We start from the raw sequence: 26,375 nt of genomic DNA on the forward strand, positions 1-26,375 counted from the left end.
TTCTCATGGATACTAGTCGGGTTCATGAATAACTGAGCCACAACAGGAACTCCTAAACTGCATTTTTATTTCAGTGTCTTTAAAAATGAGAATTCAATGGAAAATTGTGATCACAGGGGCAGAGGTTGTCAATTCCGAGAGCCACTTCCTTGGGGTCTCAGATTCCCTGGTAGCGTCGCCAGCCTGGAGGACAAAGGCCCGGCCATTCCTCTGTGAGGCTGGAGCCTGCACACCCGTGAGCACGTGTTCACGCTTTCCATCCTGAGGCTTCCTGCCATCCACTGTCAACACGCCCATCAACTGGGTCTTAGTCATCAAACAGGAAACCCACCTCATTCTCTGCAGAGACTGAATCTCCAGTGCTCTACTGTGCTGAGAAAAGGTGGAGAAGTCTGACAAAAATTGGGCAGAGGTTTAGTGGTTGGGGCTGGAATGGCTCCATCAGCAGTCCTGAGTCATTTCTTCTTATTTTAGAACATTTTCTACCCTCATTTTCAGAGGTACTTGGTACCCAAAACTCATGAAACAGTCGGATATTCTGTGTCGTAAATGTCCTTAGTGCTTGGCTTTCCTTTTCGCTGGCTTAGGATTCAGCCAAGTCAAGCTACTCATCATCTTATCATCTGCTTTCCAGCTTCACTTTTTCCTCTGTTGACCCCCTCCTATTCTTCCTGTCCTTAGGAAAAAAAAATACCTTTACTATAACTTTAGTGGATTTTCATGAGAGAGCAAATAAATGTCCATGTTCAGTCACTTATCTTTAACTGTAAGCATGTGAATTTCTTCCTATAGTTAAAATAATTCTCTATGACAGAGACAGTGTCTCCTTTTTGTATCAAGGTATCCATCATAGCTTTAAACATAGAGACATGTACATAGTAAGTGCTCAATAAATGCTGAGTATGTTAAGTTCTAAAAATATTCAGAGCCTCAGCCTATAACAGTTTAAACAGATTTGGCCAATGATAAAATAAAATAAATGTGTTAATAAAGTAAAATAAAACTTTTCAAGATACTACATGTATCTCTTAGATACATATTGTTTGGTATGAACAAAACACCTAACATGCTGCAAGAGGAAAACCTGATTAGGCTAACAGATTTTTCGAATATTCTCTATCTTCAAACAAATTGCCTCCTTCAAAACAATCAGTTATTTTTTCATTAATTTAATATTTCTCAGATTCTGTAATAATTTCAATTAAAAAAAGAATAGCCTTGGAGTTCCCGTCATGGCTCAGTGCTTAACAAACCCCACTAGTATCCATGAGGATGCAGGTTCGATCCCTGGCTTCGATAAGTGGGTTAAGGATCTGGTGTGGCAGTGAGCTGTGTTGTAGGTCGTAGACATGGCTCAGATCTGGCATTGCTGTGGCTGTGGTAGAGGCTGGCAGCTGTAGCTCTGATTAGACCCCTAGACTGGAAACCTCCATATGCCGTGGTGTGGCCCTAAAAAAGACAAAAGACAAAAAAGAAAAAAAGAATAGCCTTTAAAAAATTCAATAGAATACAATGAGGCTCTTTATTGGTAGAATTCCTATGTGGATTAATATCTTGCACAGTAATTATAGACTGACCTACCAGTTGCCCCCTAATCTTTGAGCTTTTTACATAAGCAACCACCTCTTATCCATATGTTTATCCCTAGGAACACATGGGGGCATAAATATAACCAGTCTCGCGATCACTAGTGCAGTCCTTTGCCATAGTAGCTGGGTGATTTTTCACACAGAGCTCAAGATATACTTAGTCCTACTATGGAAATGACAGAAAGGGACCCCAATATAGCACGTTTGAAAGGACTGAATATCTTTTTTTAAAAAAGTCCTGGAGTTCCTGTGGTGGCTCAGTGGTTAACGAATCCGACTAGGAACCATGAGGTTGTGGGTTCCATCCCTGGCCTTGCTCATTGGGTTAAGGATCCGGCGTTGCTGTGAGCTGTGGTGTAGGTTGCAGACGTGGCTCAGACCTGGCATTGCTGTGGCTCTGGCATAGGCTGGTGGCTACAGCTCCGATTCAACCCCTAGCCTGGGAACCTCCATATGCCATGGAAGCAGCCCTAGAAAAGGCAAAAAGACCAAAAAAAAAAAAAAAAAAAAAAACCAACTGAAGAGTTATGAATGTCTTCCTAAAATAAGACTTTCCCAGTTGCCTGGGACTAGGAAGGTCCCCAATGGCCAGCTGTCATAGTCTATTCCCTTGTTACTGTCAAAATAAACATAAGACAAACAGCAAAGAAATTGTTGATGCTGACAATTTTCAGTGCCCTTGTGTGTTTAGGACATTCTTCTAATCAATATGGGAGAACGTATAGTTGAACATACATCATCGGATTATCATTATATGGAAACATAGAAAATACACAAAGCTTACTTGGAAATAAATAATTTTTATCTCCATAGAGATAATTTCATTGCTTTAAATCTATAAGTGAAAAAAAAAGGTAAAAACATACAGTGTACCCTTAAAAAAAGATTCAACATGGTTTCTCTCTCGCTCTTTTTTTTTTTTTTTTTTTTTTTTTTTTTTTGTCTTTTGTCTATTTATGGCTGCACCCACAGCATATGGAGGTTCCCAGGCTAGGGGTCAAATCAGAGCTGTAGCCACTGGCCTACACCACAGCCACAGCAACGTGGGATCCAAGCTGCGTCTGCGACCCACACCACAGCTCACGGCAACGCCAGATCCTTCACCCACTGAGCGAGGCCAGTGATTGAACCCACGTCCTCATGGATGCTAGTGGGGTTCGTTAACCACTGAGCTATGAAGGGAACTCTTCTTTTTTTTATTATAGTTATTAGATGGAATTTATTTACTTTTATATATGTTCACAAGATGCTTTAATGCCCAGTATAATTACGACACTCTGTCGTGAGAAGGATCCAGTTTTCACTGAGAATAGTTACAATCTTTAAAAACGTATTTATTCTTTTTTTTTTTTTTTTTTTTTTTTTTTTTTTAGGACAGAACCCAGGGCATATGAAAGTTCCCAGACTAGGGGTCGAATCAGAGCTGTGCCAGCCAACATGACAGCCACAGCAACTCGGGATCTGAGCCACATCTTTCACCTACACCAGAGCTCACGGCAACACTGGATCCTTAACCCACTGAGTGAGGCCAGGGATGGAACCTGTGTCCTTATGGATGCTAGTCAGTTTTGTTTCCAATATACCACTCCGGGAACTCCAAAACACATTTGTTCTTAAAACGTAAGGCTTCCCCCCTTCAGGATGCTTACCAATGTCTAGCAAACACAACAAATGGCCTTCAAACAGGTATCTCTTTGATCTTAGAGCCCCGAGACTGGCAAGGCTGAGAAACAACGTCCTCTTTTTTTGGTTGTTTCTCAGTTGCTGGAGATCTTCTTCCAAGTTCAATGCTGGGGTAACTTTAGCCCATTTTCCCCCCTCCAGACTCTCACCATCTCCCCTGCTTGCCTTGTGTCATGACTCTGGAATTACAAAGGTTTTTCCTTAACTGCCACTCAGGTTATCACTTATTGAGGGTTTATTAAACTCCAATCTTTGTGGTAACACTGCACAAACTGCAGAGGATTTTACATGGGGAACTTCTTCTTCTAGGCTGTTCTCCTGTCTATTTCTATGTCCCCAGCACTCAGTGTAGCACATGACACACAGGAAGCATTCATGCAAATATTTGTTAAATCAATGAATGAGTTTCTGACTTCAGGAGGTTTGGAACCAAAGTCGAAAAACCAGCAAGAAGCCTTCTAGAAAGTGAGGACAATGAGAGCTGCAGGAGGTAGGAAATGCGCTGAGAAAACTTTGCAGGAGACACAGGCTCATGACAGTGACTTCATCTAACCATCCCCAGTTCCTCTGGCATCAAAGACACTTAAAGAAAATATATTGGTTGAGATATTTATCAAGTGTCCAAAGTCTGTTCTTCAAAAAACACATTGAAAAGCAAGCCCAAACCTTAGTATTTTATGTTAACTGCTGAAAGGATACATTCAAAAGGCATCTCATTCAGAACTTGTTCTATCAGATAGAAAACACAAAACAAGACAAATCGATCAAATGTGATTTTGTCAATAGCATCTCAGACACCGGCCAAACCCCAACTTGATGTTCAACTCTGTGAGGGGAGGGGGGGGTCTATGTTTTTTGTTCTTTTTTCTGTTTGCTTTTTGCTTTTTAGGGCCTCACCGCATATGGCAGTTCCCTGGCGAGGGGTCGAATCAGAGCTGCAGCTGCAGGCCTAAGGGACAGCCACCGCAAGGTGGGGTCCAAGAGCCTCGTCTTTGACCTACACCGCAGCTCAAGGTAATGCCGGATCCTCAACCCACTGATCAAGGCCAGTGATGGAATCTGCATCCTCATGGATACGAGGGGGGGTCCTCAACCTGCTGCGCCACAACAGGGATTCCACGTTTTTGCTTTTTTGTTCTAGTACAAGCCCATCCTCTGGTGGCTCCTCAATGATCTGAACTGACAGGAATGAATGAAACTATGTGGTTTGCCCAGCGCTGTGCTGGGAGTCCCAGTCCACTCAGGCTGCTAGCACAGAATACCATAACGGAGATGGTTTATAAATGAAAGAAAGTGAATCCTTACAATTCTGGAGGCTGGGAAGTACAAGATCCAGGCACTGGCAGTTTCAGTGTCTGGCGAGGGCCCCCTTTTCTGGTTTGTAGGCTGCTGTCTCTTCCTTGTGTCCTCACAGGGCAGAGGGGGCATGCGAGCTCCCTGTGGCTCCTTTTCTAAGGGCACTAATCCTGTTCATGAGGGTGCCACCCTCATGACCTAATCACCTCCCAAAGGCCCTCCTTCCTAGTATCATTTCATGGGAGGTTACGTTTCAACACATGAATTTGAGAAGGTACAAAAACACCCAGTCTATAGAAGGAGGTGTTTGTGCTGCTGTAAAATAATTTTTACAACTCATTTTCTTCTCTGGGAATCTGAAATGAACCAAGGACCCACAGAAAAGGCGGGAAGTTGCACAGAAAGATATGCAGCATTTCGGAGTTTTATAAATTTGATGCAAAATGCCCCACAAATAGTTAATAAAGCTTAACCTCTTCCTTCTCTCTCTCTCTTGCTCAAATAATAATAAGCTGTTTCCATAGCAAAGACAGGGATAAGTATCACAGCCTGGGACTCTTGTGGGTGTGTTATCTTATCATTGGGCTGTTTTCTTCCAAATTCCCAGGCCAGAGCCCTTCCACTGGGCCCGGTCTTTCAGGCCTTTCTCCTTGTGGCAGCTGTTTGGCTGTGATGAAGGGATCAAATGCTGGAGTTCCCCCTTGGGTGCAGTGGGATCTGTGGCATCTTGAGAGCGCAGGGATGCAGGTTCCATGCCTGGCGCAGTGGGTTAAGGATCCGGCATTGCTGTAGCTGCCACTTAGGTTGCAACTGCGGCTTGGATCTGATTCCAGGCCAGGAAACTCCATATGCCATGAGGTGACCAAAAAAGAAAAAGGAAAAAAGGAAAAAAAAAAAAAAAAAAGGAGAAAAAAAGATTAACTACTGTTCAAACGACCAAATGCATCCTTAGCTCCAACAGCAAAGGTGAGAAGCGTTGAGCATCTCACAAGGATCCTGACGAGCCAGGTGTCTCCAGGACCAGAAGGAGAATCTGAAGCCGTCAATTAGAGTTCTTCTCCGGCCTGGACTATTCACGCCTTTCCTCCAGGTGATTTATGATGCGATGGCCATGTTTTAATTACCTGTAAAATTGTGCGGCTACTTGGCTACAGAGAGGCGCAGTGAGGAATAATTATGCACAAACCAAGTTGCTGAATGGGCAGTGGAAATGGGCGTTTCGATTATTTTTTAACAACCTGTTTACTGATTCTCCGGCGTTCAGTATTTTTGGGGCTGAGGAGGTTCCTCGGTGATGGCTTCAGGGAAGGAAGCAGCAGAAAATGGATGGAGAGGGTTAAGGATGCTGGGTACACGGGCAATATTCTCTCACTCGGGAGTGTGATTACAACCTCTGAGTTTTACAGAGTTTTTAAACACAGGTGCAGAACTGCCTGCTTGTTTGAGCAAGGAAAGTACCCCATTTGGTAGGGAAAAAAAAAATGCCATTCTCCTTTGAGTGTGAGTTCTTGGCGTGACATGGCCATGAGTTTCTCGCTCCAAAGGCACAGCAAATAAGGATTGAGTCGCAGCGCAGTCCACTGAGGCAGTCATTGGTCATGCAAATGCTTTGCCTATTAACGAAGACAGGAGTGGGTTTTAGCATTAAAGAAGGCAAATGATTTTGAACACGCTAATCAAGAAAAAAAGCCCTATTTTTTAAAAAGAATAGCAGTTATTTAATGTAGAAGACTGGTGTATACATACATTTTTATTCCTAGAAATAACACATGTGGTATTCAAAATGGGTATTTAGTTCTCTTCTATGAAATTTGTAATACTTTACAAAGCTTTCTGTATTTGTATTTGCTGCCCTAGTAAATTTGCCCAGTTATTTAGAGGTAGTTTATTTCTATTTTCCAGTTGGCAACATGGAGGGATTAAGTAAGTTTTTTGGTATGAGACTATACATCAGAGGTCGTGGCGCACATAGGAAATATAATCCATGCTACTTGATTTCCAAACGAATGTTCACGTGAGTAAATAAAACACACAAAACCAATGTTTTATTTTGGCATCAGTAAGCGTATTTTTCTCTTTGTCAGTAGTGAAATGTGCCAGTGGCCAAATTTGAGAGCCTAGAAGCAGATCACTCTGTTTTTAGATAATACAGGTCCTTTCTCTTATTATGGATTTCCTTTCCCCATGATAAAAAATTTTAGGATATTTGGCGATGTCTTAGCAGCTCCATTCATGGTAGCGTGTGTCCAGATTGCACAGCATGTTAGCAGAGCCTCGCTCTGCCTGGTTCTGGTTTTGGGCAGGGCAGGGGGTATGTACTGCAGCACTAGGGAGCCTGGAGTCGGAAATTAAGCGCATAGCCCTGGTTCCAGACCTTTCTCCAGCACTGGCTCTCCCATGTTCCTCCTGTCAATCAAGAAGGCAACCCTGACCCAGCTCGTTTCCTGGTTCTCTCTGTTCCTTGAGAGGAAATGCATCTCTCAACCCTGCTGCGGAGCCCCCACCTCCACACACACGCTTTCTCTTTTAGTCAATAATTCGTTTTATTGGTTACAGTGTGACTCTACTCTTTCAGGCTTTTCCACAGCCGAGCACAGCTGCTCATGTTGGCTATTGATTCCATATGTTGGTTCAAAATTGTATAATAGTCTCTTCTAATAGTTGCCTTTGGCTTTTCCTCTCCCCCCTCCGAAAAGTGCCCTCTGCCCCTGGCCTGGTATGCCAATAACTAGAAATGGATCCTAATTATATCGACCATTCCTCACCAGAAAGCCCAGAGTTGTCTCATGTTGGAATAGCTCACCATGGTGGCTTCGCGCGGCTCCATGGGAAACACTTCCAGAAAGCCAGGCTAAATTTGTTGGTAGGAAGAAAATATTGCAGCTATGGAAGGTTTAGGGACTCTGAACTAACACACACAAAAAATTTTTCTCACTAAATTAATGTGTAAGGATTTGAGCGTATCTTCTCTCTGGTTACCCTCCCAGTTTATTCTTTCAGTCTTGTGACTTTATTCCTGGGAACTGCATGTTTAACTTGTACATTAAGCATAGAATTTACCTCCTTGAACGCAACTTGAATAGCACCCAGTGTCACCTTTGCAAGCTTTGCAGAGGCTACAAGTTGCTGCACACAGATGAGATGCGCCAACCGTCCAGAGTTGAAGCTTTGCCTCAGAGCTTCTGGGCATCTGAGTGAACCAAAGCTCATTATCTGAATATTACTCTGCCATAAAAAAGAATGAAATAATGCCATTTGCAGCAACACGGATGGACCTAAGTGATAAGTCAGGCAGAGAAAGCCAAATATCTTATGATATCACTTATACGTGGAATCTAATTTTTAAAAAGCATACGCATGAACATAGTTACAAAACAGAAACAGACTCATAGATGTCAAAGTCAAACATAGTTGCCAAAGGGGAAATAAAAGGGAAAGTTTCGGATTGGCACGTGAACACAGTTGTGTACGGAATGGCTGGTCAGTGAGGACCTCCTGTAGAGCCCTGGGAACTCCACTCGGTGTTCTGTAATAACCAATGTGGGAAAAGAATCTGAAAAAGAATGGATATATGTACATCCATATATACATATATGGATCACCTTGCTGTACACCTGAAACTAATGTAACATTGTAAATCAACTGTACCCCACTAAAATTGAATTAAAAAAAAAAGCTCATCCTCTGGCTCACAAAGAGTCTCCTTCTAATGCACCAATAGTTTCTTGTGTGATAGTGAGAGACAAAATAAAACAGCTAAATTCTGGAGTTCCTCTAAGGCACAGTGGGTCAAGAATTCAACGGCAGCAGCTCAGGTTGCTGCAGAGGAGAGGGTTCGATCCCTGGCCCAGCATCGGTGCATGGGTTAAAGGATCCAGGGTGGGTGGAAGCTGTGGCTCCGATTCAATCCCTGGCCCAGCAACTTCCACATGCTGTAGGGTAGTTTCGGCCATGTAACAAAAACAACAATCTCAATTCTTGCTCTTTGAACTAAGGATGCTCGAGGAAGAAGGCATGAAATCTAAGGAGACCAGGAGGATCTGCTTACCAGACTTAGCAAACAAAGTTCTGCCGTTCCACAACAACCTTTCAACATTCATCTCAATGAACAAAGCGGGGGCGACGTTCCTGGGCAGATCCCGGAGCAAAAATCAGACAGATGAAAGAAGTGGAGCAGAAACTGGGAACCTGGCCGACATCCAAGGCTTGAGCAAGGTTTAAGCCCCAAAGCCCCAAACTGTGGAACTACTTTTCACATTCTGCTACTTCTCGCTCCAGTATCTACAATCGAGTCCTTTGGATTCCCGCTTTGCTAGAGTCACGGCCGCCTCTCACAGAGATGTCTGTTTCATCTCATGTCTAGACCGAGGACCATTTTCTTACCCATTCTCTGCTGCCACTCTTGTTCCCCTTTGTTAACCTTAGGGGTGAGTACTCAGACTAATACCCTCCAGATAGCTCATTGATTATGCCACTGTTCCACAAAACCAACCAAATTCTTTTCATTAGTGGCCCCCGAAATTAAACTAGTGTCGTGTATGTGTGCGTGTGCATGTGCATGTGTGTGAAGAGGTACGTGTCAGGTTAAACAAATTGCTCCGAAGAGCCTGTGTCAAGCCCTCAATGTCGTTAGGTCTCATATTTTATCTGAATCGTGCTAATTGTTTACGATATAAATCCTCAAATCTTTGGGTAAAATTAAGGCTCCCAGAAACAGTGCCTTGTTTCTCCGGTAGCTGCACTGTCTGCTCCCCAACCCCCTCCTCCCCCCATCTCTACACAAAATGCACAGGTAGAGGCTTGGCAGCAAAACGCTCACACGTGACCGCCAGGGCTACGCTCATTGGCCCAGGGAGCGGGGTGGGCAGGGCTAAGCCCACTCCACTGTTGCCATTGCTTTCCCTGCATATTAAACACAAATCTCCCTCCTATCTGCTCATTCTGTTTCTTCCACCTTAAAGATTTACTACCATCTGTTTAAAAATAAATACTCGCCTAACTATCAAACGGGATATTTTCTATCCCTTTTTTGCTTTTTTTAGGGCTGCATCTGCAGCATATGGAAGTTCCCAGGCTAGGGGTCGAATCAGAATTGGAGCTGTAGCTGCCAGCTTACACCACAACAACAGCAATGCAGGATCCGGGCCAGGTCTGTGACCTACACCAGAGCTCACAGCAACGCTGGGCCATGGATCGAACTACATCCTCATGGATGCTAGTCAGGTTTAACCTGCTGAGCCACAATGGGAACTCCTGGCATTTACTTTCTTAAGAGGGCAGACAAGGGAGTTCCCTGGTGGCTCAGTGGGTTAGGATCCGGTATTGTTGCTTCTGTGGCTCAGGTTGCTGCTGTGGTGCAGGTTTGATCCCTAGTCCAGGAACATTTTTGGTGGGTGCAGCCCTCCGCCCCAAAGAATATTGACAAAACCAAAAAGGTTGACCAGTCTTACATGGACCAGCATACGAGAGTTCCTGAGATAGCTGCAGATGCTCAGGCACTTGAATGCCCTCAGATTCTCAAAGGTTCACAGGCTGGGTGATGAAAGTATGCACTCTACCTCATTTTAAATCCTGTGAACAAATGCTTGCAAGGTTCTTCCCTCTGCGTTAGCACAGCTCATGTTTACACCCCTAGCCCTCTTGCATTCTTCTTCGTCCCCTCATTGGATATAAAGTGATAAATGAGTACCATGCTTGGCATACAGTGGGTGCTTAATACAGACATCTTCAAATGTACTGGATAAAGGATAACTATCGTGATAATTGTTGGGGTGCATTTTAAAGGTTAGGGAAGTTGTCAAAATTAGAGCGATCCACCTCTTTTTGGATTCTGGAGATGAGAAATTCTACCCACAAGGAAACTTTATGGTTCCATGAAAAAGAAGGCTGTTGTTGATGGGATGATATACATGAGTCACTGGCTGTATGCGTGACAAATGTGTCAGGCTTCTACAAGCAGAAAAGCATCAAAGGGCTCTTATAAGATTTTGAGAAAAACAAACCATCGGGCTATATTTTCTTGAAATATATGCCAGTTAAAAAAAAGCTAATCTTGACCTTCCTAGTCCACTATCCCCACTTCTAAAGCACAATTTGCTTTGGTTTTAATACTGGTTTTTCCATATGTAAGATAAGGAAGGATCCTGCCTTTGCAATTTCAGAGAAATTTGAATTAAGCCTTTTTATGAGACCATGTGGGTACAGTTTGAATCTCCTAAAGAAGGAAATTGAACATTAAGCATTAACACCTCGCACTCACTCTGCCACACCTTCCAAGGGCGCACATACGGAGAACACTTGGGATGGAGCGCCAACATTTAGGCGCTTTGCGTAGCCAGCTCACATTTAGGGCTCCTATTAACTTGAAAGAGAGTTCCAGGTGCATTCAAGCTCTGCTGAAGAAATGGAAATTTGGAAGCTTTATTATTAGCTTAGGCCATTTTCAACTCACGTGAACAAGGGATGGCAGAAAGTTATTAGAAATTATTTCTTCTTCTTCTCCTTCTTTTTTAACAACTGCTTTTAGGACTGATATAAAACATAATATAAAGGTAGGTGCCAAGACAAAGATGGCAGGACTCTTCCGTTTTGTGGCAAAACAACCTGGGTCTCTTTCTTCTTTATCCACACAGGCCACATATGACTTTTTGAATAAATGCTGATATAGATGTGGAACTTTAGGCATTTGGCTCCCAGATAACAAGAATCTTTTGGCGTCAAGGAGTAGAAAACTATTCTAACAAGTGAAAAGGGCGACGTTGTTGGAAGTCCACAGGGATAGTTCACAGAATCCAAGGATTCGAGGTGGAGCAAGAAAGAGGGAACTCGCAAGAACCACACAACTGCTGGTATCTGTTTCCTAAAGGTGTCACTGAATGCCCTTTTCTCCCTCCATGGGGGAGTTTTCTTGACTCTATCTATCCACAGCATTCAAGTAGCTGCCATGGTGCCCCGTTTGCTAGGAAGCAGAAAGACCACCTACTACTTCTTTGTCTCCAGCCCAACCTCATGCTCTGGGTGCTAGAACTTGATTGGTCCAGTTCAAGCTTCAAGCCAAATACACAAGCCTTGTCGAGGATGGGAGGAGCAGGACCACGTGGTGCAAATAAGGCTTCAGGAGATTTTTATCTGCTTTTCTTTCTTTCCTTCCTTTCTCTCTCTCTCTCGCTTCTTCCCCCACCTTCTTATTCTTCTCCTTCATCTTCTGTCTTTTTTTTTTTTTTTTTTTTTTTTTTGCCAGTTGCATGCAGCAGCTTGATGTGGGATCTCATTTCCCAGACCAGGGACTGAATCCAGGCCACAGTGGTAAAACTGCCAAATCCTAACTACTCTACCACCAGGAAACTCCCCTTCTCTTTTTTCTTCTAAAGATTCCAGATGCCTATTCCACAAGGCAACCAGTGCCATCAAGAAATTTGCCCGTTGCTTAATCAGAAACGCTGCAGACATGACCTGAACGACTGAGGTCCCTGGAAGCGCTAAGAAGGGGCTCCTCTCCCCTCCCCAAATCAATGCTCTAGCTTGAGAAGAAGGACACAACCGTCTTTCGATGATTGTACATCCTACTTTATTAAATCAGGTTTTGTTTTGTTTTTTTAATCTAGAAGCAAGCATGATAACCCTTGTAGCTACTCGGCAGAGCTGTTGTGAGAATTCGAGTAGGGGAGACATACGGAATTTTAAAAGTGCTATGGAATATTAGATACTGTGGCTTGTTTGTAATGTGTTTGAAGCATCTGTTTCCTCGCGAGTGGGGCTCATGAGTCTTCTTTCTCCCTCACAGACGGCCCTTGGTTCATCTGCCTTCCTCCCTGGCTGCTCTACCTTTGGGAATTTCTGATAATCCATCAGCATTTTCCCAAAGATGCTGCAGCCCTGAACTCTCAGGATATTCATCCCTCCACCCACTTCTCCAGTCCTCTGAAGCCTGGGTCTGGCTTGAGTTGCCAAATTTTTCTGCTACAGGCTTATTGCATGTCCTGTCTGGACCACTGCCCTGCTTTCTTCTTTGAGCCTTCTCTCCACAACAGTCAAAATACTCCTTAATATGACACAAGTTGGGTCCTATTTGGCCTCTGCTCAAACCATCCAATGGGGAGTTCCTGCTGTGGCCAGTGGAGTCGATTGGTGGCTTCTTGGCAGCACTTGGCTGCAGGTTTGATCCCTGCCCCATTACAGTGGGTTGCCTCAGCTGCATGCAGTTTAGGTCGCAACTGCAGCTGGGATCTGATCCCTGGCCCAGGAATGCCGCATGCCTCGGGGTGGCCAAAAAAGAAAAGAAGAAGAAAAGCCATCCAATTGCCTTCCACTGCTGTTAGGTCTACAAGATCTTGCATTATTTGGGTCTTGCCCTGTCTCTCTGGACTTCATGCTATGCCCTCTCCTCAAGCTTTGCGATGCACTTGAAAACATCCCTACTGCTGCTGGAACATGGCAATTGTTCTCCTGACTCAGCTCTTCCCACTGCTTGCGAAATCCCTTTTCCACCTCCTGCTGTAGCTGATTCACCTTCCACTTTGGGGCCTCAGTTCATTGGCACCTCCTCAGACGTTTCCTCTATCATAGCTTCGTGTTTATTTCCTCTGCAGCCTCAGACGATCTGCTTTTGTCTCCTCTGTTTGCTTGCTTCCTTGCTAGCTCCCCTGCTAGACTCTAAGCTCCCATGAATGCAGCCATCTGCTAGTCAGCTCCTTCACTGCCATGGCAGCCACACGGTGCAGAATGATGCCAGGATGAGTGCAGAGTGGATGACGTGATGAGCATTCCTTTCAGGAAATGACATCTGAACAGTCGTCTAGATGACCATGCTTCTGGTATTTTATCTTCTTTAGGAAAACCAACCCAGTAGGGTCAAATTTGCCATTTTTTAAAAAATTAAAGTATAGTTGATTTACAATGTTGGGCTAATTTCAGCAAAGTGGCTTGGTTATATGCATATATACATTCTTTTTATTTTTGGGGTCTTTTTAGGGCTACACCCATGGCATATAGAAGTTCCCAGGCTAGGGGTCGAATCAGAACCACAGCTTCTGGCTTATGTCACAATCACAGAAATAAATGCCAGATCCAAGTCGTGTCTGCAACCGACACTACACCTCACAGCCATGCTGGATCCTTTAACATAATGAGTGAGACCAGGGATCGAACCCAAATCCCCAAAGGTACTAGTCAGATTCTTAACCTGCTGAGCCACAACAGGAACTCCTACATTCTTTTTAAAATATTCCTTTCTATTATGGATTATCCCAGAAGATTGGCTACAGTTCCCTGTGCCGTACAGTAGGACTTTGTTGTCTGTTCATTCCAAATGTCATAATAGTTTGCATCCACACCCAAATTACCAGTCCATCCATCTCCCTCCCCCTTGGCAACCAAAGTCTGTGCCCCTAGTCCCAGCGTCTATTTCTGTTTTGCAAATAGGTTCATTTGCAAGCTTTTGCACAGCAAAGGAAACCATTAAAAAAACAAAAAAACAAACAAACAAAAAAGCCCTTCAAGACAATCTACAGAATTGGAGAAAATAGTTGCAAACTATGTGACCCACAAGGGCTTAACAGCTTAACACACACACAGCTCATACAAAAAACCAAAAAAGGCCATAAGACCTAAAGAGATTTTTCTCCAAAGAAGACATACAGGTGGCCTGTGGGCACAGGACGAGATGCTCAACAAAATTTGCCTTTTAATTTTTTTATTTTATTTTTTGCTTTTTAGGGCCACATACAGAGGTTCCCAGGCTAGGAGTCGAATCAGAGCTGTAGCCTACACCACAGCTCACGGCAACGTCAGATCCTTAACTCACTGAGCGAGGCCAGGGATCGAACCTGCCTCCTCATGGATCTTAGGTTCCTAACCACGGAGCCACGACAGCCTTTTTTTGGTTTGTTTAAAGCACTGCTTTTATTGTATTATTTTCTGTGTAAAGACCCTCCTGAACTAACTCTGCCCCCTTCTCTCTCTCTCTTTTTTTTTTTTAAATAGCATATTAAATCTAAACCCCTAGTGACACCCAGATTTTTGGTGTGAGGGTGAGGGTCAGGAATTGACTTTGAGGTTTTTAACTCCCTGTGCACTCGAAGGTGAGTGATTATGCTACAAATTAGAGACTCTGAGAGATACGATGGGATAAAAGAGCCCAGGATGATTTTGGAGAGGTGACATTGGTTGTGACCTATTCTTCCTCTCCATGGTGGTTCCGGGATTGAAAGTAGCAAATAATATCCACATCAAGTGACACAGACTCTTTGAAAGAGGCAGCCAGCATTTCAATCTGTTTTCATACTTGCCAAGGGTCGAGGCTCCATTATTGAAGGCAGGAACAGCAGGATAGATGAAGCCTTGAGAAACAGGCACCAAGGCAGCCTTTGCTTCTCGTTAAAGGTGAAGCCCGTTTACCCTCCTCATTTAGCTGAGTGAGAATGAGCCATTTGCTGAATGGATAATTTCAACTTGATTTCCAATAAGAGGATGAAGGCATATCGAAGAACTTCAACACAAGGCAGAATATTTGTTACTGCATTTGGAGAAGAAACCAGAGCCAGATCTGTCAGCAACTTAAGATGGAAAATTCCTATTAGTCAACCTATCAATAACGCTTCATTATTCAGCAAGGTTCTAATGGTTTGGCCTCAGTGCTGAGACGTCGCAGGCGTTTGCAATGTTACACCAAGGTTGCAGGCTCTCCTGATAGGTCTCGTGCTGTTAGTCCACTTTGTTAAATAGAAGTTGATTTTGTATTTAGCTGTGCATGGAGTGTACAGATGAAACAAATCACTTCTTTAGGCTCAACAAGATGAATAGTTGCTGTTGAAAGCTCGCAAGGAGCTGGATGCAAGATTAATATGCAGTCCCAAGTTCCACTTCCTACAATTTTTATTGATTGTGTGAAAAAGTACTAAAATTCATGATTTCTTAGGTGAGTTAGATTGAAACTCTTGCATAGCTATAGTAGATGTAATTTCTCTGAAATGTTCCATTTGTCTACAAATAGAGCCTTTCATTTGGGACCACGTGCAATGAATTCTAAGATGAGGGCCAAGTCTTTTTGATGGCACCGTTTGCCACCAGGATACCAGGTTCCCAGGCTAACTTCTTTTGAGCTCTTTGGTCTTTGCCAAATTGCCTTCTTGGGAGAATTTTCTAAATGTCCCCCACTGCTGTGGTCCAAATACCAGGACTTATTTGGTGTTTGTTTTTCCATTCCCACAAACCACAAAAGATTGAATGTTCATGTATCTTAGCATTAAGATCTTTCTACTAACATCTGAATGGCATTCCAGCTAATTTGGCACAGCGTTCCATCTTCCTTCAGTAGGCTTGTGGAAAAAAGAGGTCATTAAAGCCTGTCCTTAATTATTCCACTTTTATAGTTGGAACCTAGATTTGGGGTGAATGAAAGAGAGGATTGGGTCAGGGTTGGTTCAGGCCACATAGTCCAGTTCTGCTACTCTTCAGTCATTTTAGAAAATGTGAGGATACCTTTCGACAAGTGCACTTTGCTATTTTTCTCCCTATTAAAATGTATTGTAGCAGTCAATTCTTTTTTTTTTTTTTTTGTCTTTTAGGGCCACACCCTTGGCATATGGAGGTGCCCAGGCTAGGGGTCTAATCGGAGCTACAGCTGCCGGCCTACACCACAGCCACAGCAATGCCAGATCCGAGCCTCATCTTCGACCTACACCACAGCTCACGGCAACACTGGATCCTTAACCCCCTGAGCGAGGCCAGGGATGGAACCCGCAACCTCATGGTTCCTAGTCGGATTGGTTTCCGCTGCGCCACGACGGGAACTCCAATTCTTGAGTTCAGCTATAATACTAAAATATAGATGTGGTGGGTTTCATGGTGGAGTTCCATTCTAGACACTAAATTCTTTTCTTTGAGTTGGACGTGATGGCCAAACATAATCAACAAAGATATTGGGGGCTTGATTTTTCTCATCTTTTTTAATGGTTATGATATTTGATCCACATTTATCACAGCTTCACTGCATCAATAAAGGCTCAGCCCCTTGATCCTTAAGGTGAATCCACTTTTGCAACAAATTTGGGCTTTGGTTCTCCCCAAATGTCTATTCTCATGCAAAACGAAACTTGATACTCAAAGCGCCCCTTTGACTCAGAGGCCAGAAAAAGTATATACTTTTCTCGAAGTGTCTACTTTGTGTAACAATTTTACTGCCAGAACTGACTTCTAGAAAATATTGAGGTATGGTGACTACGGCTGCTGTATTTCCTGTGCTCTGAGTTCACTCGTGTTTGACTTTATGTGTATGTGAGGATTTTTAAGCATTCTAATTAGAGTACATTTACATTTTCTCGGGGACCTAGATACCGGTGTAAATTTCCAAGCAAGTTAAGCAAGTGATAATGAGTTCTGATAAGGAGAGAATGCACTTTGAAATCAGAGGAAAAGAGACTTATGGAAACAAATCAGTGGGCGGTGCCTGAGCATCTCTTCCTCCTGCTCTCATGGGTTAGTGCTTCCTTGAAGGTGAGTCAGAAAAGGGATGCAGATGAAAAACCATCCTCACTCCACAAGGAAGTGGCAGCTACAAGGGTTAGCTGCTGAGAGCAGTCTGGCACTCTGAACATCAAGTTCTGAGCATGGCTGACCTGTAGTGGGCGCTTAACTTGCTTCTAGAATAAACGGAGGATGATGGGATCGTACACTGAAGCTCCTCCACAGACGGGTGCCTTCCTTTGCCACGAGCATCATGCCTTTGGAATAGGGACTTTTTTTTGGTAGCGTTTCCCGCACCCAGCTCTCTCCCCTTCTTTTCCGGTCTTTGTATTACAGTTTAAAGAATGTCCCTGATGCTTTAGCACTCTGGTTTCCAAAGTGGGAAAGCTGATTTTCTCACTCATGTGTATTAAAAATATGTACTTTATTTGGATGGGTTATTGGCCCCATAATTTTTTATTACTGAATATCATGATTTAAAAAAAATAATAATAATGAAAGTTTTTTTGGTGATTAATTTTTGATCCTGAATATATGAACATGTTCTAATTATCTCCCTTAAATGGGACCTTTTGTGATGATGTAATCATAGGTCAGTTGGATGTCACTGAAAAACTGCTTCTCCTTCACCCTCCACATTGAATTACGCATTACAATTAAATTACATTTGGGGAGGATTTTCACTTGTCCACTTAGAGATGTGAAAATCACTAGGCAGGGTACAAATCATGTGAAAGGTTGCTTATTTCCTGTATTCTCCAGCATGTATTACTGCAGACTTCTAAAGGACATGCTTAAATGGGCTACTGTTTAAATGGTTGAAAGACAAATAGCATTGGTTTAGACATACATTTCTAGAAATGAAAATGCACTTGTATGCGCATAATATGTGGGCTTTTTGCTGCAGGTACAATACACAAGCATAAAATACACAAGGTAAATTGTCCCCAGAAGAACTCTAATTCCCCCCCCCCCAATACATTTATGCACAAATACCACCCTGGATGCTGTCTGCTGGCAGTATCATCTTAATGTTGATATTAAAAACATGTCACATTGTTAACCCACTAAACTAAAATGACAGCTTTTAGTTGCTTATATATTTATATGCTTATATTAAGGCTATGGCACAATGGCTAAAACATTTTAGACGTATGTTAGTTATAGGATATATATCTGATTAATCCAGGACCTATCATGACATTGGAAATACAGACAAGTACAAAAGATTCAAGGGAAAACCCTGTGATATATAAATTCTATGCTATATCCTATTAAAGGAATCTATTATAAATGGAATTGCTTTAAATATCTCTCCCCTTCATGTTGCTTCTTTCTGCAAAGCTTGGTACTGGGGGAACCATCACAGAAAATGAAAAATAAGTGGGGATATTTGCAAATCCAATGATGTTACTTTTTAAGTTCATGAAGGTGGGTGTTGGGCAAATCTACCCTCTGACTCCAGGTTGGAGGACTGCGGTGCTAGGAATGCTGGTTTGAACCCCATTTAAAATTGCTCCATTTCACACACACACACACACACACACACACACACACACACACACACAAACACACACAGAAAGAGAGGCCAGTGGAGAAAGAGACCAACTGGAGCCCTTCTGTTTCATAAAATTTAGCAGCCATTAAACAAATATTTGCTTTATTTTAAAAGCTTCTTCTAATTAAACATTAGTCACACTCTCTCCCTTGACCTCTGTTTCCTGTGTTAAAAAATCACCATCCCAAAAAGCTTACTTTATGCACTCCATAATTACAAAAAGTTCCCAGAAGAATGCAATGTTTTATTGTACTGCTGCTCTTTGAAGAGGGAAAAATGTATACATAATATCTGTGTGTATCTCTATATGCATAAATTTATATGAGTGAAGATACATGATTGTATTTCACAAAAATTTTGCAGTCATGTTCCAAAAAGCACTAGGGAGATGAGAGAATATGGGTAATGCTGGAGAAAAGAGGCTGGAGAAAGGAAAACAATAGGTACAAATTTCTACCAGTTTCCTCAGGCATCCATGGCAGCTGCTTAATGATACATGTATCATTATATCCTGGAGTAGTTGGAGGGCAGAAACAGACTTGATTACACTACAGACAATTGTTTCACAATAATTCTAGGCCATTTTTCATTAGCTGTCTCCCCTCACAGCAAAACACGGGGTAATTTTTTTTAAGGAACAAAACAAAACAAAACAAAACACCCTTATACCACAAGAAGGTTGTCCGACGGTTAAAGATTTTTAATAATTCATCATGTGAAACATTTTAGGCTAAATGCTAAATTTCTCAGCTTTGACAACAAAGATGAGTGTAAAAAAATAAAAAAACAGAGCTTAACTTGATTTTAGGAAAAACAATAGGGTAAGTAAAGGAAGTTGCATGCTCACTTTTCATGACTGCATACACATTTTTTTTTTTTTTATTACTTTGCTTTGTTTGACAGGCTTTGTCACTAGTAGGTGGAATCATAAGGGTTTGTTTTGAGCAAATTGATTAAGCAGCTGACTTCTTTTTTAAAAGAAGCATGGAAAACTCTTCCCTGATTATCATATAAGTATATTCACATATTTTGACTGGCATCACATCAAAGCACTTTTAAGTTTTATTTTTCAGGAAGATGGAGAATTTCGGTCAATATTCATCTTTCAAAGACCAGCATTGGGTATCTTAGGGTTTTATTTTTCCTATTGTTTTTCCTAATATCAAGTTAAGCCCTGTTTTTTTTTTTTTTTTAACACTCATCTTTGTTGTTAAAGCTGAGAAATATAGCATCTAGCCTAAAATGCTTTGCATGATAAATTATTAAAAATCTTTAACTGTCAGACTTCTTGTGGTATAGGGGTGTTTTGTTTTCCTTGAGATGATGGTGATGATAATAAGTAACAGTTGTAGGGAGCGGGTCTCAAGCAATTATCTGGTGTAATTATTATGTATTAGCTTACTAATCCCCACAATCACTCCATGAGGTAGGTACCCCTATACCTCCCTAAATCTGGGGCCCTCAATCCATTTTATGCATTTCCCCCTTGGCTAATCGGGTCCTTGGAGCCTTTCTCAGAACCATATACTAAGTATATAAGACAAAATATGTAAGATTACCAAGGAAATCAATTTTATTGAAACAGTTAACAAAATATTTAGAAATCACCACGTAGTTACATGTATGCTTCTTCATTAATGTATTCAGTAAGAACTTCTATGGGGGGAAGTCTAATAAATGTAATTTCAAAGCAGCGATGAATGTGGACAATATTTTAGGATAACTTCAATAACTCCTAGGCAGTTGTCTCCCTGTGGTTTCTGCTGGTATTGTAACACTATTGCGATTTGTTGCCTACCTTCATAACTGAAGGGAAGGCCTTCCATTAAACTATAGTGAAAATAAAAATGTAACCTTTTTTCCCTCCAAGTTCATGGAGCCCAGATCATGAACTTTTGATAGTCTCATTTCATGCCCCAACTTGTAACAAATTCAAAGAGAAAGTAAATTCAACAACAGATTCATTAAAAAGACATGATAAAAAAATATATCAAGTAAGCAAGTTTGATTTGGTGCTATTTTTGTAAAAATGTGCCAACTAGAGTAAGTAGTTAGTTTCCAATATGGCAGCTTTCAGGTTTTAATGTAAAACACGTGGTCTTATTTCTGCCTATTCTTATGTCCTTCATGATTCGGTGTTTTTAGATGTCAGTAAAAGAACAGGAAAGGTTTGAATGCCAAAGGTCAAAGGGCCAATGATGACCAAAAGGGTTTCCATGTGCAGTGTGGCCGCCCTTTACTTGAGGGGTTCTGACTCAGACTGTTCTCTCCAAGCCGGCTGATTCCCTCGTCAGTGCCCGTAGATTTAGCAGGCCTAGTCTTAGCCCTGGAGCTCTGATCCACCCTGTCCAGTGGTCTCCTCTCCTCCTCTGGCTGGCTTTGACAATCTCATTCTTCCTTCCCTCTGCTCTCCCCACAGTAAACTCCTCTTTGGAGCACTGGTACTTGATGATGTTGTCAAGTGCCTTCAAAGTCTTTTTGGAATTATCAATCAGTCACATTACATGTATCTCGTGGATGTTTGGTATAGAAAACAGATGGAGCTATCTTGCTAAATTTTGTCTTGCAACCTGGAGACGCAGAATTGGAGTGTGTGTGTTTTGTGTGATGTACAGCTCATCATCTTTTAATTTGGGGTTTAGTCCAGAAGCATAACGTCAGTCTGATTCCCAAATATTTAAGTAAAGGTACCAATTTTGTTTCTCTACTCATATTTTTAATAATACTCTTTCCTTTTTTCTCCTTTTTTGAAATCTTTGTAGAACACTTCATTAGCTCCATCTAAAAGCCGCATCTTGATAACACATATCCTTAGAGTTCTAAGCTGGCTTAGAATACGGCTTCCTGCGAGTTTTGCCAATGTTTGTGCCCCTGAGGCAGGCCTGGGGCTCCTTTCTATGCCATCCTCAAGAGCACGATGATGTTCTTAGACTGGGGAGACTGACTCTCTGTAGGAATCAAGTTCAGTCTTGGGGGTTCATGTACCTGGGTAGACGCCGAAGGAAGACCCGAAGTGTCAAAAATGATTTGACTGTTTCAAGTTGCAGCTGTGATGGCATAGTGTTGGCCTTCAGTGAATGTCTGTAGAATGAATAATTGCATAGGTACGAAGCTCCACTCTGACAAAAGGTCACCATTTTTTTTGCTGTCAATTTTCCCAGGAAAAACAATAAAGTCTTGTAGATATCAGAATTCAGATTAAAAGCATGGCATGAGGTGGGTGTGGTGATGCTCGTGTCTTAGTGGTTTCTTACTTGCAATGATGGTGGATCTTTGGTTGCTGTTGGATGGTGTTCTAATTAGCCAAAGTCTTACAAGATGTTTGCCTTAATTGAAAAGAAGCACTTTGTAAGAAGGCAATTCTGTAAATCTAGGGCAACTTGAGTGTTAATAAAAGAATCCTTAGGAAATGAACATAACATTGTAAATCAACTATATCTCAATAACAAAAAAAGCAAATAAAAAGAATCCTTAGGTCCCTCCCTCTGCAAAACATTTAATTCCTGTTGTTAGAGAACCAGTTCTTTGGATGTTGATTTTTCCCCACAATAATGTTATTTTTTAACTTAATTTTTTTTCATGGATTTTATCTCTCTTCCTTCATCTAAGTCATTTTTATGCCCTCCAAGAAAGTTTTGTAATTTTCTTCATCCAAGTGCTGTACTTTTTGGTAAGACTTGGTTTTAATTACAGCTGTTGTTACTGTGAATGAGCTTATATAAACTTCTATCTTTTTTGAAATTTTAAATTTGAAACACACTGCTTCCATCTTTCTGAAATAAACCATCAAGCGTGGCCCAGGTGACAAACTTGTGAGCCTTATTAATGGTTCCTAGAGAAGTGGGGAGGCAAGAGGAAACCCAGGCAGAGCAACTGGACAGTATAGTATGATCTGCAAGGACATGAGTTCAGAAGCAACGGTGAGAGCTCCTGCAAGATCTCGGTCTAAAGAAGGAATATGGTTCAGAACTGATGGTCTAGATTAAAGAAAGTTCTACTTGTCTGGCCCCGATGGACAACTGGAAATGGGCATGGTCAGGTCTAGTTATGAGGATATGGGAATTCAAATTTAAGACATGGCAAGGCACGGGTGTGGTGATGGGTTTCTTAGCTGTTATGACTGTGGAAAGTAAGATAATGTCCTTTCTATCGAAGGAAATCTTGGTTACTCTAATTTGCTCTGGTTTGGGCTGAAGCACCCTCCTGTGACCCCCTCTTCTTTCCCTCTTCTCCCAGCAACAGTTGTTCAATTAGCCAGCTGGGAAGAATGTGCACCTGACCCGACCCATGGGAAGGGGACAGGTCCCTCGCCTGCGTTAGGGATAAACAGGGAGGGTATTTTCTTCTTTGCCTGTGCTTTTTGGAGTACCCGTGCCCTTCTGCAGAAGTAAAGAGACTTGTTGAGATCTCCCCTTGTCCACGTGTCTCACTTTCCAACACTGATGACCCAAGCCAGAGTCATTTTATTTCCCCAACATAATGATGGAACTTTCTTTGATGATGGATGCTGTTGGAAACACCCACTCCTTGCTGTTAAGAGCACAGTCCAAGTAGCAACAGGCATGGAAACAGGTTGGAATGGCACTTACTCACATCTGTTATTATGAAAGGCACAGAGAGGTGCATTTAATATTGGTAGGTCCATGAGGAATATATATAATATATGTAAAATATGTATAAATATATATTTATGTAATATATATATTTATAAATATATATTAATACTATATATTATATATAATGTAACAGATTTTGTTTTTGGTTTTTTTGGTTTTTAGGGCTATACCCATGGCGTATGGAAGTTCCTGGGCTAGGGGTCAAATCTGAGCTGTAGCTGCCAGCCTATACCACAGCCTCAGCAACACCAGATCTGAGCCTTGTCTGTGACCTACACCACAGCTCATGGCAACACTGGCTCTCCGACCCACTGAGCGAGGCTAGGGATCGAACCTGCATCCTCAAGGATACTAGTCGGTTCATTGCCACTGTGCCACAGTGGGAACTCCCAAGATAGCATCTTTAAATGTATAAAATGGAACCAACCAAGCAAAACTTAGCTGGGAAGTGGTGACTTCCATGTGGCTGTGAGAGGAAAAAAAAAAAAAAAAAAAAAAAAGCCTAGCAGAAGAACAAGGAGAGAAGTGCTACCTACACCTGTAGAAGTGGCCCGAGGCTAGATCTTGAAGTGCCTTGTCCTTAATTGCCTTTGGACTTTCTTCTACAAACAACAAGGACCTCATACTGATGTTTATGCAGGAGAGTGAAAGAATTTGATCTGCTTTATAGAAAGACTTGAGCAACTGTGTTCAAACATTGAGAAAAGCATGTCTCGGACATATTTCCCCCCTATTTTTCAAGTTGAATTTGTCCTACTTCTCTTTGCCTAACACCATGATTTTCTTTTCCTCCATTCAGGAAGCCAGCAGGAAACCAAATACCACAACAGAGCATCATCTTGCCACAGAAAGGCAATTTTATATTGTGCCCCCACCATTGAGCCCGCTGCTTTTCCTCTCTCTGAAATATGGCCCATTATTGGGTAAGCAGCTGTCCACTGAACAACCATTTCTCTCTATTTCATGTAGCCCGATACTGTCTGAGAAGCCTTCAAGGTTTGGCTAATAGAGTTTCAGGAAAACTTTATTGTGAATGGAGTATGGAAAAAACTTAGGAGACTTGAGAGAGTTCAAAGTTCCCAAATAAAGATCTTGGAAACGAATTCTTCGCAAAAGATAACTAATGGCATGTCTCTGTTCCAAAGAATTGAACAGGAAAAGTATCTCAAGAAAGCTGTTCTTGAAGACTCTAATACGAAGATCCAATTTGCAAAGAAAAAAGAAGCTGAGCCAGAGGATGGGGGATGTGGGAGATGACAGGATAAGAGAAACGAACCTCTTTCCTAACTTTATTCATCAATTTATGACATTGTTGCTCATATGCTTCAGATTATGAGTCTGATTTGTTTCAAAACAAGATTTTAAAGTATTAAAACTATTCAAATTAAGCCAAACAACTGTTCAGAATACTTAACTAGATATACCAGAGAGAGCAGAATACAAGTTTTAACAATTTGCCCTCAATTTACCTCCAAATATTTGTAAATAACACACATTGCTTCCAGGCGGACTCAAAAAAACCCACAGCATATGAACAAGAGAATGTGGAAGCCCAGGTAGCCAGTCTTCTTTAAGGGTCGTGCATCCCAGAATGAGAATGGCTCTAATGGCTATTCTTTCCTGCGTGAGACTTCTCCCTCCTGGTTCCTGTGAGAGCAGACGTGCTGTCCTGAGAAGGTAGGTCAGGTGGCCAGAGAACCAAAGGAACCTGGTCTTTTCAGAAGAAAAAATTTTAGGGGCTCTAATAATAGGAATCCTGAGAACACCACAGGCAAGGAAAGAATGGAGGTAGCGTGCAGAGATGAGAATGTCACGTCTATAAGTACTTACTAGCAAGGCTCCTGGTAAGAACCAGAGCCTTGACTTGATTAAGAACGAAGGGTTGGGAGTTAGGGAGAACGCTGAAGAAAATGTTGTGTTGAGTAGGGTACAGACCTATGTCCAAAGTCTTAAAAGCATGTGGCTCTTTGACCTGCATTTGACCTGTGTAATAGCATCTTTTGATACTGATTTGAGTCTGGATTTCTGGAATTTAGTAGCAGTGCAGACCAAGTTTTGGATGAGATTTCTGCAGCAAGAGCCAGTATGGGTGCTTCGTATGATGTGTGGAAAAATCCCGAGTTCCCTAGAATTTTCGTGAGTTGGAGGCCGTAGGTCATTTTAGGAGGGCATTACCTTTCACTTGACCAAACCCGACCCAGACATCAGGACAAGTTGTTTTCATGGGCAACTTGAAGATGTTACCAGGTTCTTCTCACCTTACAAGCATGAATGGTAAATCTCTAAGAGCCAAGGGGGGAAATAAACCTTATTAACATATTTGGGGGGAAATAAACCATATTAACATATTCAGCAAAAGGAAACTCTGTTAGGCCACATGCTGCATGTTGAGCCGAGGTTAGTCCCGAGCCACCCGCAAGAAATCAAATTCCTCTTCTCTCATTTAACGGGTTTTCTGAACCACCTTCAGGAAACCTGCATCACTAGTATCTTTTGACATAAATTCTCATGTAGCACCAAAGCTGCTCAGAGATGCCCCTGAGCATCTCACAGAAGCAGGAGGATACAGGATGGCTGCTTTTTTGACCTCCGATGCCAGCAATGGGGTGACTAGAGGGAAAATTCTCTCCCCAAAGGTTATGGCTTTATAGTCCAACTGACATCATACACACATGTAGACACACACGCCTCTTGGGGTGGCCAGAATCAACGAACATATACACAGAGGACACCAGTCAATTATATGAATTTCAGATAATCAGCAAATAACTTTTTAGTTTAAGTGTGAGTCAAAATATTGCATGGGCAGATTTGGAGCTAAGGTCTTGGCATTGTCTGAGAAAGGTGATGGAGAAGAGGTTTTAACATTGGTGTGTGGCAGTGGTTCATGTTGGAAAGGGTGGCTTCGTGTCCCAGTTCTGTCAACCTCATGACCTTTGGTGGGTGGTTTAACCTTTCATGACCTCGGTTTCCCCCTCTGTGAGATGAGGGTAATTATAGTAGCAACACTAACATTTGGTGAGCACTTACTAAGTAGTAGGCACTATTCTACAGGCTTCACGTGTGTGGACTTATTTTATCCTTACACGATGCTGAGGAAGATCTCATTATTAGCATTATCCTCACTTTATATCTGGGGATCTAGAACACTGAGAGGAGAGGTGGGTAACT

The 26,375-nt window shown here is 42.1% G+C and overlaps 1 long non-coding RNA gene across 2 annotated transcripts in view; it reads right to left on the bottom strand.

Moving 5' to 3' along the window:
• Positions 1 to 2,902: 2,902 nt before the first annotated feature.
• The window catches only part of LOC102167185 (uncharacterized), a 367,702-nt gene continuing 344,229 nt past the window's right edge, over positions 2,903 to 26,375 (bottom strand). Inside the window, exon 6 of one of the 2 annotated variants that reach the window (XR_014809578.1) lies at positions 2,903 to 6,181. This is a non-coding gene — a long non-coding RNA (uncharacterized LOC102167185). The remainder of the gene's footprint in view (positions 6,182 to 26,375) is intronic. The other variant, XR_014809577.1, reaches the window with a different exon arrangement.

The sequence above is a fragment of the Sus scrofa genome, chromosome 7 (assembly GCF_054392235.1).
Source record: "Sus scrofa isolate SSC_HxYL_T2T_F1_AM1 chromosome 7, Sscrofa_HxYL_maternal_Yorkshire_Landrace_v2.0, whole genome shotgun sequence".
Lineage (NCBI taxonomy): Eukaryota > Metazoa > Chordata > Mammalia > Artiodactyla > Suidae > Sus > Sus scrofa.